General features: G+C 34.0%; 1 long non-coding RNA gene and 1 other non-coding gene across 2 annotated transcripts; one reads left to right on the forward strand and one right to left on the reverse strand.

Moving 5' to 3' along the window:
- Positions 1 to 8,886: 8,886 nt before the first annotated feature.
- LOC121220566 (small nucleolar RNA R71) lies at positions 8,887 to 8,993 on the reverse strand. The gene has a single exon (XR_005917784.1). It is a non-coding gene; the product is annotated as a small nucleolar RNA R71 (small nucleolar RNA).
- A 5,090-nt stretch (positions 8,994 to 14,083) lies between these two features.
- LOC121220087 (uncharacterized) lies at positions 14,084 to 16,682 on the forward strand. The gene is made up of 2 exons (XR_005917252.1): positions 14,084 to 15,691; positions 16,200 to 16,682. It is a non-coding gene; the product is annotated as an uncharacterized lncRNA (long non-coding RNA).
- Positions 16,683 to 16,983: the final 301 nt, after the last annotated feature.

Raw genomic sequence — 16,983 nt, forward strand, 5'->3', positions numbered from 1 at the left:
ACTCGAAGCTCGAGGATAGTGAAATCAGTGATATCAAGATTGTTTGTGAATTTCCTGAAGTATTTCCCGAAGAGTTGCCAGGATTACCACCTGATCGAGAGTTTGAGTTTGCAAGTAAAACATTTCTGGGTACAGCTCCAGTACCAATACCCCTTATCAGATGGCACCAGTTGAATTGAAGGAATTGAATATGCAACTGCAAGATCTGCTGGACCGCGACTTTATACGTCCTAGTATATCACCCTGGGAGCTCCAGTTCTGTTCGTTAAAAAGAAAGATGGCTCGATGCGACTTTGTATTGATTATCGAAAATTGAATAAGTTGAAAATTAAGAACCGATACCCTCTCCCTCGTATCGATGACTTATTTGATCAATTGAAAGGAGCTTCAGTCTTTTCTAAGATTGATTTAAGATCGGGTTACTATCAGTTGAAAGTGAAAGATAGTGACGTATCAAAAAATGTCTTTCGTACACGTTATGGCCATTACGAATTTTTAGTGATGCCCTTCGGATTGACAAATGCTCCTGCGGCATTCATGGATCTCACGAATCACATCTATCAACTCTATCTAGATTAGTTCATACTTGTATTTATCGACGACATTTTGATCTATTCAAAATCGGAAGCCGACCACGTGCAACATTTGTTCATTGTTTTACAAATTTTGCTAGAAAAACAACTATACAGGAAGCTCAGTAAATGCAAATTTGGGTTATCAGAAGTAGTATTTTTAGGGCATGTAATTTCTGTGGATGGGATCCGTGTTGATCAAAAAAAAGATTGACGCCATAATTTAGTGGAAAGCACTAAGGAATGTGTAAGAAATTTGTAGTTTTCTGGGTTTAGCTGGTTACTACCGAAGAGTCGTCAGTGGATTTTCAAAGATAGCTATGTCAATGACAAAACTATTGCAAAAGAACATACATTTTGTTTGGAATGATCAGTGCTAAGAAAGTTTTGAGAGACAAACAGATGTTGACTGAAGCACCAGTTTTGACTTTATCGGAGTCGGGAAAGGATTTTGTGGCTTATAGCAATGCCTTGTTGAGTGGGTTAGGCTGTGGTTTTTGCTCTAAAAATTTGGAGGCACCACTTTTATGGTGAGAATGTCATATTTTCACCGATCACAAAAGTCTTAAATACCTCCTAACTCAAAAGGAGTTGAATTTAAGACAACGTTGTTGGATCAATCTTTTCAAAGATTATGACTGTGTTATAGGTTACCACCCTGGTAAAGCTAATTTCGTTACAGATGCGTTGAGCAGGAAAGTGGTAGCCGAGTTGCGAGTAATGTTCACTTAACTCAGTATTAACAGTGACGGTAGTTTACTGGCTGAGTTGAGAATTAAACCCGTATTATTTGATCAGATTAGAGAAGCACAGATAACATGCATTAAATTGTCGGAGAAGAGAAAAATGGTTCAAGATATCTCAATTAAAGATTTCAGCATTGATGAACGGGATTGTTTAAGATTTCGTGATCGAATTTGTGTTCCAAATGTTTTTGAATTAAAAGAATTAATATTACACGAAGCTCACGTTGGATTGCTTTAACCTATTTCTATTCCACAATGGAAATGGGAACGCATAACGATAGATTTCGTCGCTGGGTTACCGTTATCTCTAAATAAGAGAAATGTTGTTTGGGTGATAGTCGATCATTCCACAATGTCGGCTCATTTTATTGCAGTCAGAATGGATTGGTCTCTACAAAATCTAACTGTAGTTTATATTCGATAAATCATTAGATTACACAGCGTACCTATGTCAATTATCTTTGATCGGGATTCTGGATTCAGTTCGAGGTTTTGGAAACAATTGCATGATTTCCTTGGCACGAGGCTAAATTTTAGCACGACTTTTCACCCTCAGACTGATGGACAATCTGAATGTGCTATTCAAATTCTAGAAGATATGCTTCGAGCCTGTGTGATTGACTTTGAATTTAGTTGGGAACGTTATTTACCTTTGGCCCAGTTCGTGTACAATAATAGTTTTCAATCGAGCATTCAAATGGCTGCTTATGAAGCCTTATACGATCAAAGATGCAGAACACCTGTATGTTGGTCTAACTTGAGTGAGAAGAAAGTGGTTGGAATATAATTGATTCAAGAAACGAAAAATATGGTTAAAGTGATTCGAGACAGGTTGAAAATAGTTTCCGATAGAAAGAAATCCTATACAGATTTGAAACGATGGGATATTGAATACTCAGTGGGTGATAAGGTCTTTTATGAGTGTCTCCGTGAAAGAAAGTATTGCAGTTCGAAAGAAAAGAGAAATGAGCCCTCCTTTTATAGGTCCGTATGAGATCACTGAAAGAGTGTGACCTGTTGCGTATCGATTAGCATTACTAGTAAAACTACAGAAGATACATAATGTTTACCACGTATCTATGCTCAGAAGATATAAGTTGGATCCGTCTCATGTCATATCAACAGAAGAAGTAAAAATTCAGCCTTATCTTTCATGTGAAGAAGAACCAGTTGAGATTTTAGCTCGGGAGGTGAAAGATTTACATAATAAGCGAGTCCCTCTGACAAAAATTCTTTGGTGTAGCCATAACATCGAGGAAGCGACATGGGAGTCAGAAGAATCGATGAAATCACAATATCCTCGCCTCTTTTCAGGTAAATTTCGAGGACGGAATTTCTTAAAGGGAGGAGATTTGTAATGACCCGTAAGTCAAGGGTGTCGGTAACCATATTTTCGGGACCCCTACCTTTTTGAATCGGGTTTATAAATATTTATTTATAATATTTTTAGAGTTACCTTAGAAGTGAATTAAATGATAGTTAGACTATATGAATTACTAGTGTTTAAAATTAAGTGCAAGGATTAAATTAAATAGGTGATAAATTTTGTATTGATATTAAATTGCAAAGTGGGATTAGATGAAGGAATTATTCAAATAATAGGCCATTAATTATAAACTTTTGATAGTGGAAGTTTATAATGATTTTATGTATATATTAAATATATAAATATATTACGTACATGGAGACAATTAGTAATTGGTTAGAATAAATAAAATATAAAATGAAAAAAAATTGTTTAATAAGGAAACAAATAGATTAGTGGGGAAAAAGAAGAAAAAAATTGAAAGCTTCATTTCCTCTTTGCATGCCGAAAAGGGGAAAAGAACATTTAGCCATTTTGTTTCATGCCTTAGAGCTCAATTTGGTTAGTAATTTTTGTTTCTTTATTCATGGATTTTGTGTTTTTGGAATCCTAAGATCATGAGTTAAATAACCCATGTTTAAATTTTACAATTGTTGATGTTAAAACAAGTTAGTATGGTAGAAAAATTTAAGTTCTTAATGTTATTAGGGTAGATTTTTGAAGTTGAAATAGAAGTGGGAAGAATTGTAAGTTAATTCAGGAATTTGTGCATTGAGATTTTTAATTCTGGCAAACTTTGAAATAGTGAAGGTAAAATCTTTAATTTTCTGAAGTATAAGGACTGCTTTTGATGGATTGTTCTTATGATGGAAATTGGGTTGAATTACTAAGTCCATTAAGCAAGTAAAATATTTTGTGCTATGAGTTTTGTTAGTATTAAGTTTCAAGGAGTTAAATGTTATAAATTAAACTAGCATAGTGTTAAATTATAAAATTCAAGAATTTAAAGATTGTTAATGAATTATTTGTATATTTGGTTAGTTATGGAAATTAGAAGAAAATGTGATCAACTTAATATTGATGTTAATGATTGAGTTGAGAAAATGTCAATTGTTGTTTGTTAAAAGTATGAATTATGAATTATGGTTAATTGATTTTATTAAAAACAAGTATGGTAGTCAAATTAAATAATTAACTTAAATTGTTAAACTTAGATCAAGAGAAGAATAGGTCGGGTATCAACCGTGGCAAGGAAAAGATCCTGGAGTAGACATCCTCGATTCGTAGCATCTGTCGTATTTTGGTAAGTTCGTATTCCTTGAACCCAAACTTTACAAATTGATTTCATTAATCTAGTTACTACTTGATTATTATTATATCTCTAATATAATTTCTAATTCAAGTGAATGGAAGTATATGGATTTATATAAAAAATGTGATATTGAGAGATGAAAGAAATATTATGGAATTTCGATTGAGTAACTATCGTCGATTATCGGACTAGAGTTAGGCGCAATAATTTTTCGATTCGTTCGACTAGTGGTGGACACAACTATCGTCGGTTATCTGACTAGTGTTGGGCGTAATAATTTGTCGATTCGTTCGTCTAGTGCTGGGCACACCAATGATTTCGTCGAGTTAAATGACTAGCGCTGGGCGCAAAATCTTAACACGGTCTAACCATTAGGCACCGGGTGCCATTTGTGAGATGATTTTTATGTTGTGAAAGGTAGATTTTGGTTAATAGTTGAAAGTGGGATACATTGAGATCATGAGTTGCTTACTGCTTGAATTTTTAATTAGTTTCAGGTTAGGTATTATTGTTGTTATATGTCTTAGCATCCATGACAAATCCCGTAGTCAATTTTCGTAATGTATTTCTTTTCAGTCTTGGCATGTACTTAGGATGTCAATATTATGATAATGTCCTTCTGTTTAGTAAGTCCTAGGGAATATTGTTCGATAAGTTAAAAATGATTGTAAATACATGTTTGGGGCTATTATGTGAATGTTTTGAATTAGTGTATGCTTAAATGCTTTGGGTCATTTTGGTATTAAACCTGTGATGCTCGATTGGTAGATGAAGGAACCTTATTCAATTGAACCTCTTTGGTTGAAATTTTTGGTTGAGAATGATTAGTATAGGATGTGCGTTTACCATATTCAATAATTGAGTGCTTGAACTTTATTTGAGGTACGTATGAATGGTATATTTGTTGTTGATAGATTGCTTAAATCTGGTGTCAACTAAGGAACAATGGTTAGGCGCTTAAGATGTTTGTTTTGATATGGTTTTGAGCATGTTTTATGGTGTTTGGATGTTGCTTAAGGTCCCTTTTAAAGTGTGCTTAGATAGGTTGAATGGTTATTCTTGTAATGGTTTTGAAAGGGCTTGTTTATAGGTGAATTTTCGTCCACACGGCCTGAGACACGAGCGTGAGTCTCAGCTATTTGTGACACACGGTCAGGCGACATGGCTGTGTGTTCCCTGTTGGTTCCTTTGCATACAGAATAGTGAGTACTTGGCCTAGCACATGGCCTAGAACATAGGCGTGTGGGGCAAGTTCGAAAGTTTCACAGCTTGGCACACCGACGTGTGAGACGGCCGTGTGACCCTAGTTAGAGAGTTACGCGGGTGAGGACACGGACTGGGACATGGGCTGAGACACGAGCTGGGACACAGCCGTGTGTCCCTAGTTTTAAGGCTACATGGCCTAGGACACGAGCGTGTTTCTTGGTTGTGTGAGGCACACGGCCGTGTAACCCATGTAGTCAAAGTTTTGTAAGTTTTTCCTAAACTTTCCAAATGATTTCAAGTTGGTCCCAAATTGTTTCTAAGATATTTTTAAGGCCTTGAAGGCTCGATTTAGGGACGATATGTATATGAATGATTGGGTTATAATATATTTATGATTAGGAATGAAATTTATGTTTAAATGTTTTAATTATACCGTAATGCTCCGTAACCCTAATCTGGCGATAGGGGTTAGGGGTGTTACAAAACTAGTGGCAAAACTATAAAAATTGGAGAACTAGTGGAAAACTGTAAAATTTGGAAAAGAAAAGTAGTGGTAGAACTATAAAATCTGTAAAACAATGGTGCATAGTCTTGTGGGCCTAAACCTAGACATGATTTGACTCGATTTTTCATAAAAAAAATACACATACCTGAATTTTCTGAGGTTTCAGGCGATTACCCTTTGTTCAAGCTCGATCCAATCAGCTTCAAGGGTCGATCTTGATAAAAACTCAGTGATCTACTGACTCGAAATTAAATAATTTGGGGAAGAACAATTGATGAGGACCTGTTCTTGAATTTTCAAAGAAAAACTTAAACAATATTTTTTTAGCAAGGCTTGAAAGCTTAGAAGAGTTTTGAAGTAGAGAATTTTGAGAAAAAAAGCTAATGTATAAACAAAGAGAATTAGGTTTAAATTTGATAAAGGATCAAATAGGGAGTTTTAGTAGAATTAGAAAAAGAGTAATTTGAATTTCAAATAAGGAGTTAAATTCTTTTTGGAATTTTAATTCTATTTGAATTTTGAAAAGTAGATAATATATTATTTTAAATTAGAATAAGAAGTTAAAAAGATATAGAATTTAAATTTTTTTAAATTGGTTTTAGTAAAAGATAATATTTGAAATTTTCTTTTAAAAATCAATAATTAATTTTGGGATATAAAAAAATTCTAACCCCCTAATTTTTGGGACGTTACAACTTTGAGTCCAAAAGTGAAGCGTTATAAGGAGATTCATTTATTCAATGTGTGGTGATAGAGTCCACTTATAGATGGTGATAAAGTCCCCTATATATTTTATAATCACAAAAATGTCAATTTATCATTATTTGAAATACATGAGTTACGATGTTGTATGACTCAATTATTCTATTGAATGAACTATTGTTTTATATGAATTGTCATTTTATGCAAACTGCCTATTCTATGTGACCCATTTAATTCGTGTGAACTATTATATTGTGTGTGTTGCGATAAAAAGTGATTCATTTAAGTATGCCTATTTCATCTAAACTGATTGATGTGTTTATTTATAGCATGTCTGGGCACTTACTGAGCTTTCATAAGCTTACCCACTCTTTTATTGTAGTGACTTAGCTTATGAAGAGGTGTGGGAGTGAGTCTAATAACTCTTGAAAAGAGTTATATTTCATTCTTTTATACCTAGCTAATTGCTTGTACTTAGGTACATTTTGTTGCATTTTAGGACATTTCATTTGTATTTTCATCATTTATTAAGAGCTTGGACTGTGTTTAAATATTAGGTACTTTTAATTGTTTGTGATAGGCTGTGTTTGGTGGTTTGGTAGGTGTAGGTTGAGGAACGAGAAATAAAGGAGTGAAGGTTTTTCGGGGAAAAGAGTTGGACATTTTGTCAGTACGAATGTCGTGGCAATGCTGGGAAGACCAAGTCAACACTTTACGCATATTAGTCCCAGCCCAACTACATTTACATGGGTTGTTGGATTTACCTTAAGTAAAAAGCTATAAAAAGCCAAAGGAGGAAACCCTTAACAATGAACAAAAAAAGTGGGAGAGATCCTTAGGCGTGAATAAGGTTCGACTGCGCAAAGGAAAAGAAGTCGAAGGCAATCCTTCTTAGCCATCACAAGACGCTGTGCTGCCAAAGTGTTGACTAGGCAAGCAAAAGTTGTTTCCCAAATTTCTTCCATTATTTCCATTTGTTTTCCTTCGAAAGATAGAATTGAAGTAGTTTAATGCAATGTTGGATAATATTTTGGTTTGGAATTTTATTTCCCAACCTATGAGCTAAATCTCATAAGGTTGAGATCACTTTCGATGAACCCTTAAATATTTTCTGAATGTCGTATATATCTCATTTACTTTACTGTTTCATTTTATTATTTTTATTTCTTAATTAAAATACAATGATCTCTAGACATAGAAGGTTGTTCGCATGCTAAAAACTAAGTCTAATTCCGAAAGGGTTGGATTGGTTCGATTAAAGTTTAATGAAATGAGAAAGTATTCGATTGACACCTGTAGTCGACTCTAGACATAGAGTCACAATCATAGTCACAATCATACAAAAGGAACCTGTACAAGATATCTAAAAAGCCTATAGTCACGGGCAAGGTAACTTGAGGTTTCGCTTTCGTGAGGGTAGGCCATTTTAGAACTCTTCTGTGCAGTAAAGTAGATATGATTTTGTCAAGGCATTATTGACAATCAGGGTCGATTCTAGGTAATCCCGACCTTCCGAATTAACATCATTCGATTCTTATCCTTTGTCGTTGTATCTTTGTCATAACATACTTAGTTGCTTATTTCTTTTTTTACATTCTATTTGGATAATCACTCTCGTTATTACCATTACATTTTTGCTTTCACTTTTGCCATAGCATTTCTAGTTTTTCATTGATTCCACGTATTGCTTACATCATTACTTCACTAATTGTCATTGCACATTTATCATTGACTTTTGCCATAGCATTAACCTAATTTTATTATAAACTTAACCACTTTTGTGCCTCGATCCAATCCTCGTGAGAATGATACTCACTCATCACTTTATTACTTGATTTGATGTGTATACTTGCACAAAATTGCATATCATTTTACACACGACAAGTTTTTGGCACCGTTGCCAGGGTTCGGTAATTTGGTGAAATTTGGTTCTGTTATTTTACTTAGTAGTCTTATTTAACTTAGTGTATTTACCTTTTACAGGTTTGCCATTAGGGCATGAGAAGAGGCATTCTTTCAACATAGAATACCTTTTTGATCTAGAGATTGACAGAACCTTGTAGAGAAAGAGAAAAGAATTGAGAAAAATGGTTGGAAACATGAATGATCCTAATGGTAATCCAAATGATCACAATGAAAATTCCCCCATTGGACGTGTGGTGGATGATTGAGGTAGGCCAATTATAGAGCATCTCATCCTAATGCTGGATAATCTGAATCAAGGGACACTTAGACCAACTATACAAGGTCAGCAATTCTAGTTGAAACTGGTAATGCTCTAGATGTTACAAATCGTCAGACAGTTCGATAGACTACCTAAAGATTCAATATTATATTTAAGACTTTTTCTAGAAGTCTGTGACTCATTAAGACAACAGGGTGTTCCTAAAGATGCCCTGCGACTTAAACTATTTTTGTATTCTTTAAGAGATCATGCGAAAGTATGGCTAAATGCTTTTCCGTCGGGAATAGTAGCATCATGGAATGATCTTTGCCAGAGATTCTTGCTTCGGTATAACCCGCATACTTTGAATGCCAAGTTGAGAAATGATATTACATCTTTTCGACAATTAGAGGATGAAACATTATGTGAAGCTTGGGAATGATTTAAAGATTTAATTCAGAAGTGTTCGATGCATGGATTTCAGCACTGGACTCAAATGGACATGTTTCACAATGAGTTGAATACACACACAAGAATGGTAGTTGATGTGTCTGCTAATGGTACTTTGCTGGACAAAACTTATAATAAAGCATACAAGGTATTGGAAAAGATTGCCAACAATGATTACCAATATCCGACCATGAGAATTGGGATGGATAAGAGAGCTGCTAGTACGATCGAGCTTGATGCAATTACTTCATTAACAACCTAGGTATCTTCTCTAGCTAATATGATTAAAACCATGAAAAATCCAACTGTAGTCCATAAGGTGAAACCAGTAGAATTGTCATGTGTTTGATGAATGCTCATCAAACCCAACGTCAGTGTACTACATGGGTAATTTTAATTGGAATAATAACCCCTATTTCAACACTTACAATCCATGGTGGAAACAGCATTTGAATTTTTGTTGGAATAATCAAGGTGCGAGGAGTTCACACAATGTTGCAAGACAAAATATCCATAATGCACCGCCTCGTTATAATCATCTTATGTCGGGGTAAAATGTTCAGCAAGGTCAGGTATCATCTTCTAATTCTATTGAAGACTTGTTGAAAGAATATATGGAAAAAAATGATGCCGTAATTCAGAATCAGGCTACATCTTTCCAAGCTCTTGAAAATCAAATGGGCAAAATAGCAAATGCTCTAAATTTAAGGCCACAAGGAGTATTGCCGAGTGATACCAAGAATCCAAGAACACAAGGCAATGAGCATTGCAAAGCAATCACCCTTAGAAGTGGAACTCAGTTGAGTAATATTGTTCACAATGCCGTAGCAAGAGAGGATAATGCAAGTAATAATCAGGTAAAGATCCCAAAACCATCTAAAAAGCATACAACATCTGAAAGGGATAAGCATGAAAATATTATGGTAAAATCAGATCATATTGCCACAGGAAAACAATATCAGCAACCTGAAGGAAGAGCACCTCTACATTTTTCTCAGCGATTCCATAATTACAAATAAGATGCTCAGTTTAAAATATTTTTGGAGGTTTTAAAGCAACTCCATATTAGCATACCACTAGTAGAAGCTTTCGAGCAAATGACCAACTACGTGAAATTTATGAAAGATATACTGTCAAAGAAACACAGATTGGGAGAATTTTAGATTATTGCTCTCATTGAAGGATGCACAACAATGTTGATGAATAAGATGCCTCCATACTTGAAGGACCAAGAGAGTTTCACTATCCCCTGTTTAATTAGAAATCATTATATTGGTAAAGAGTTATGTGATTTAGGAGCGAGTATAAATCTAATCCCTATGTTTATTTTCAGGAAGCTAGGAATTGGGAAAGCGAAACCTACTATAGTAACGTTGCAATTGGCTAACATATCTTACACCCATCCATAAGGTAAAATTGAAGATGTATTGGTAAAATTAGATAAATTTATCTTTCCTGCAGATTTCCTTATTTTATAATTTGAATCTGACCATGATGTGTCAATTATTCTTGGAAGACCTTTTCTTGCTACTGGCAGGACTTTAGTTGATGTGTAGAAAGGTGAATTGACCATGAGGATGAATGATCAACAGATCACATTCAATGTATTTAATGTGCTGAAATCTGCTGATGATAATGAAGAATTCTGTGCCATTGACTTGATAGAAACAACAGTGGTGGAACAATTCACAAGATTTTGCCACAACAATTTTGATAGTGATGAAGACTCATTTGAGTGGAGACCCTTGTGCATTTTGTTAGAGCAAAATAGACCTTTCAATTTTGATGAACAATGGTTGGTAGCTCATGTATATCCGCATGGAGCTCTTGATGTCAAGGACATGAAAACAGGGGACACATTTAAAGTTAATGGACAATGCTTGAAGCACTACTGGGGTGCTCATGTAGAGCGGGACAAACAATCCATTAATCTTCAAGATGTTTAACTTCAACATCTTGAAAATTCTTTATATTTTTATTTCATTCTATTGATTTAAATTTCTTTTAGTTATTTCATTTCCATTGTATAATAAAATGTAGGAGAGAAGGGGTCGGTGACGCAAAGCCCGTTGATACGAATCCTACTAATAAAGAGAATGCACCCAAAGCATCGGAGGAAGAACCAGAGAAAACAGAGTCTATCAATATTGAGACTGACCGTGAGGACGAAGAGGAAGCAGAGGTACAAGGTTGCTACTAGTAAATCAACCCGTCGGACAGAATGAAGTATATACAATACAGTCTAAGCAAGGAAAGTTTTCTTTTTCTTTCATACATATTGCATTGCATATGTTTTGCCATGACATTGTCTGTATATAGATAGTTTGCATATATCTATTCATGCATTAAGGACAATGCATCCCTTAGGTTTGGGGGTGTATTGTGCATTTAGGTTGCGTTACGTATCTAGCATGTATGTTCATCCTAGTTGATGCGATCACGGTCGCATCATGTTACGACACAACTTGATCCTACCGAGATTTGCCCAAAATCGAGGGGCCCAAGTGCAAAATAAAGTTTTTAATTTCAGTTTTTCAATTTGGCTGTTGGAAAATAAAGACTTTGATTCATTAATTTTTAGTTATTTTAGTTTGTGTTTCTAATTATGTCATAGTTTGCACATCATTAATATGTGTTTTCCATTTAATAAAGTCATGCATTATGTAACTTTCATGTTAGTTAAGTTTGCATCATTAAATTAAGTCAAGTTAGTTTAATTATGTAACTTTCATGTTAGTTAAATTTGCATTTCAAAACCATGCATTTAAGCATCTTAGTTTAATAAATGAGTTGCTGGACATTTATTCAACTCATCTTAGTTTTAATTAATAAGTGTTTTTGTTGAACTTTATTTAATAAGTGTTGTTCTTAATTAATCTAGTTCCTAGGATTATTTATTGATGTATGAGTTAAGTTCATTTAATTATGCTTCTTTAATTAAATTAGTTGCTGGAATAGTTATTTCATATATGTTTTAGTTCATTTATTTAAGTAAGTTTAATGTGTGTTATGATTAATAAGTGTTTTCATGTGTTTAATAAACTCATTTTAATATGTTTATTGCAGGTGACTTTTCAGCTCATAGTGGTTACAATTTAAGGCTGTTATACATTGAATTAAGTGGTTGTTTAAGTTATTTTCAGTTACAATTAAATGGGCTGTTATAAAGGAAGCTTAAAAATCATTAAAGGAGTTTTTAATGAGCATTTTATGCCCTTTAAAATTCGGCAACAACCCTTCTTCTTCCAGCCGTTTTTTGGAGCTTTCAAGAGAATTTAATCAAGCCTTTTAAATGTCATTAAGGAGCTGGTTAAAAGATGGTGTCTATTCAGCTGGCTAAGGACAACTCAATAGTCATTTTTAATCCATTAATGACATTCAAATCAGCTGAATTGAAGTGATTTTATAGAAGGAGTTATTTGGTTCAAGCATAAGAAAAGACATGAGTTTTTATGGCACATTAAGTTGGATGTTTTTGACCATTCGGTTACCTTGTTCTAGCATTATAAATAGATGTAATCGGCCTTAGAGAAGGGACTATTTTCTGAATATACATGAAATCTTTGAATTGTGAGTTATCCAATTCTTTTTGTTCTTACGGAATTGATTTGACTTATCGAGCTTAGCTTGTGGCGTATATCTTTTCTTTGTTTACCGAACTTATCACCTTTGGTGTGGCGTTCAATATACCTTTGGTTCCTATCATAGTTGATAGAGGGTCAAGGTTCCTTGTTATTTCTTTAAACCGATAAACACCAAAGAACCATTTTGAGATTCGGGTCAACAATCCATTATTGTTGGTTCATTCTCGGTCTTAGCCAATTAATTCGTTATTGTTTCTTATCTATTTTGTCTACCGCTTTTGTTTGAAGTCATTATCTCTATTTTGTTTACTTTAAACTGAAACGAATCTATCCTAATCAATTCATGATCGGGCATCACTAACGACTCGAATCAATCATGAAACGAGTTCGTATCAAATTGGTATCAGAGCTAGCAAATTTGGAGTAAGAATTGACGTTTTCGACATTACGGTATAGTAGTTTCTTCGAAAAAAATTGAAAAATTGAAAAAAAATAAAATTTAGTTTCCATTAAAATTCAAAAGATTGGATATCAAGTTGTGAAAAAAAATATTTCGTGAAAAAAAAAAGAAAACAAGCTAGTTTTGAAATTTTTTTTGTTTACTGCCCAAATTTCTGTCATTACTATCTTCTACTATTCTGCCACACCCAACCCTTTTTATTTCTTTGTTTCAGGCCTACCTTTCATGTCCTACAATATCCTTACCAATCCCAAACATCAAATTTGTAAGCCGAACCACAACAACTGCCTTTTAAGTTTAAATAATTCCTAAGAACTTAGAGAGGAGGAGTGAGTGGACAGAGGCAAGAGAGTAGTGAGACTAGTCGAGAGTATAAAAGCCAAGTGTGTGAGATTTCTTTGTGAGTGGATAGGGAGGTTCTTTGTTGTGAGTTCTTAAAAAAATGTCACGAAGTCCGGAAAGAAATTTAAATGTGGAAGGCAGGTTCCGTCCTGTAGGAAACTTTGGAAGAGGTGTGCCAGATTTTACACTCCAAGCCTTTACGTGCAAAATGGAGCATCTATTTGATCAAAAACTCGAACCCATCAAGAAACGCTTGGTTTGTGTCGAAGAGCGAGGCCATCGAGCAAGAACCTAACGGGAGCAAATTTATCCAAGTGAAAGGACGGGAACGAGATCATCAAGGAAACGACATCCAACGAATGTTCAAGAAGAGATTCTTATCTTGACTCCTATTCATTAAGGAATTCAAGACAAAGAGAAGCAAGCTTCGAGTCTAAGATCTTTCAAGGTGAAAAATGAGAAAGTACAAGTTATTCTTCATATGCCTCAAAGAAACCATTTACGGAAGAGTCCTTACGAAGGAGTGAACATGAACCATATGTAAATCATTCCATTCATACTCGACGAAAAACATCTTATTCTGATTCTTTTGTTTTATCTTCATCTTGTAAAGAAAAAATGAGAGAAAAAGAAATAAAAAGAAAAGAGAGACAAGAGATGATAATGAGAGAAAATGAGCGGATACTAAACGAACTTGAGAGAAGAAAAAAGAGAGTGAGAGTGAGAAAAAGAAAAACGAGATTGAGATTGAACAAAAATGTGAGAAAGAAGAGAAAACTGAAAAACAAATTGAGATTGAAAAGATAAAAGAAAGTATGAAAGAAACGAGCGTTGTCAATGAAAAAGAAATGAAGGAAAAAGATGATAGTGAGCAAGAACAAGTGAGGAATGTTTTACCTAACCAACAAATGAGTTGTCCTCGTGTTGTTTCTTCTTTTCAGGTTTCTCAAGATTCGAATGACAAGTTTCAACTTCATTACCTTCCTGAAGAGAGACGATTCCATTTGATCGAAAAAGGTAAGGTTCAAGCGCTTAAAGGTAAGCAAGGTAAGGAGTTTTTAGCTAATGAATCATGGCAATCATGTTTGAAAGTTGTCGATAAAATTTCTGATAACTTAGTTTTTAAAAGATCTCCTTATTTTTATTTGGTTAATTGTTACTCACTGTTTGTGTTTGATAAACTCGTTTTAAGTGGATCATGAAGAGTTGTTCACTCAATAAGTTTTGTGTTGAAAAATCTTTTGATGTTGTTCGATTAAATCAACAAATACAAAATGTGATCTTTTGTGATAACAAGTTTTTGTAAAGCGCTTAATCTGTTTGAATGTGATGTTAATGTGAATTCTCTAAATCTGTGTGCGAAATCCTCATACATTCGCATGCCTGTTCGGATGAATTTTGTGAGGATTGATTGTTTGAAAATGAATATGCCTAAATCTTATTTGTTTAGCATGTGTGAATTATTACTGAAAAACAAATTTTTTCTGCATTTTGGATCGAGTGATCAAAACCATGTTTTTAAGCCCGGAGCATGCATTCCTAAGTTGTTGTCAAGTGAAGGTGAGCATCATAATTTTATCTTGAATAAATGTGTTAAACCCTTCTATTTGCTTCAAGTTTTATCTTTATTTAGTTCGAAAACCAAACGTGTGAATTTCATTGGCTGGCCAAGTCAAAATCAATTTTTTTTTATTTTGGAGGTTGTTTTATATTGTTGCTTAATGGATTCGAACATGTGTTGCATGATTTTAACTTTAATGTGCTTCAAGTTCTTCATAAGTTACTAGCCACGAATTTTTCTGGTCGAATTGAAATGGTGAACAAAAACTTTATCTTTGATCCCTGTGAATGCTGTTCCATATCATTGTTCAAGGGATTTGGTCCATGGAATTCTAATTTTCGAAACTATAATCTTCAAATACCTTGTGAATCAGGTTTGTTTCCATCGAAGAAAAAGGTAAAACCAATTTCTGTTTTTAATCCCAGTATTGAAACTAATTTGTTTTATTGTTTTGTAGGTGACGATGTTAGATGGTACCCTCCTAAAGAGGGAGGGCATGCAAATGACTTTCTTTCTTATCGAGCCATTTGTGGTTCTCAGAATTTTGAAAATGATTCTATTCGGATCATGAACAAAGGGGGTTGTGATCTTGAAAAGTTTTTCTCGAACAAGTGACCCGATTTGAGGACAAATCGTTTTCAAGAGGGAGGGTATGATGCGATCCCAGTCGCATCATGTTACCACACAACTCGATCCTACCGAGATTGGCCCAAAATCTAGGGGCCCAAGTGCAAAATAAAGTTTTTAATTTCAGTTTGTCAATTTGGCTGCTGGAAAATAAGTAATTTGATTCATTAATTTCTAGTTATTTTAGTTTGTGTTTCTAATTATGTCATAGTTTGCACATCATTAATATGTGTTCTGCATTTAATAAAGCATGCATTATGTAACTTTCATGTTAGTTAAGTTTGCATCATTAAATTAAGTCAAGTTAGTTTAATCATGTAACTTTCATGTTAGTTAAATTTGCATTTCAAAACCATGCATTTAAGCATCTTAGTTTAATAAATGAGTTGCTAGACATTTATTCAACTGATCTTAGTTTTAATTAATACGTGTTTTTGTTGAACTTTATTTAATAAGTGTTGTTCTTAATTAATCTAGTTCCTAGGATTATTTATTGATGTATGAGTTAAGTTCATTTAATTATGCTTCTTTAATTAAATTAGTTGCTAGAATAATTATTGCATATATGTTTTAGTTCATTTATTTAAGTAAGTTTAATGTGTGTTATGATTAACAAGTGTTTTCATGTGTTTAATAAACTCATTTTAATGCGTTTATTGCAGGTGACTTTTTAGCTCATAGTGGTTACAATTTAAGGCTGTTATACATTGAATTAAGTGGCTGTTTAAGTTATTTTTAGTTACAATTAAAGGGGTTGTTCTAAAGGAAGCTTAAAAATCATTAAAGGAGTTTTTAAAGAGCATTTTATGCCCTTTAAAATTCGGCAACAACCCTTCTTCTTCCAGCCGCTTTTTGGAGCTTTCAAGAGAATTTAATCAAGCCTTTTAAATGTCATTAAGGAGCTGGTTAAAAGATGGTGTCTATTCAGCTGGCCAAGGACAACTCAAGAGCCATTTTTAAGCCATTAAAGACATTCAAATGAGCTGAATTGAAGTGATCTTATAGAAGGATTTATTTGGTTAAAGCATAAGAAAAGATATGAGTTCTTATGGCACATTAAGTTGGATGTTTTTGACCATTCGGTTACCTTGTTCTAGCATTATAAATAGATGTAATCGGCCTTAGAGAAGGGACTTTTTTCTGAATATACATGAAATCTTTGAATTGTGAGTTATCCAATTCTTTTTGTTCTTACGGAATTGATTTGACTGATCGAGCGTAGCTTGTGGCGTATATCTTTTCTTTGTTTACCGAACTTATCACTTTGGTGTGGTGTTCATTATACCTTTGGTTCCTATCATAGTTGATAGAGGGTCAAGGTTCCTTGCTATTTCTTTAAACCGATAAACACCTAAGAACCATTTTGAGATTCGGGTCAACAATCCATTATTGTTGGTTCATTCTCGGTCTTAGCCAATTAATTCGTTATTGTTTCTTATCTATTTT

The sequence above is a fragment of the Gossypium hirsutum genome, chromosome D08 (assembly GCF_007990345.1).
Source record: "Gossypium hirsutum isolate 1008001.06 chromosome D08, Gossypium_hirsutum_v2.1, whole genome shotgun sequence".
NCBI classification, from domain to species: domain Eukaryota; kingdom Viridiplantae; phylum Streptophyta; class Magnoliopsida; order Malvales; family Malvaceae; genus Gossypium; species Gossypium hirsutum.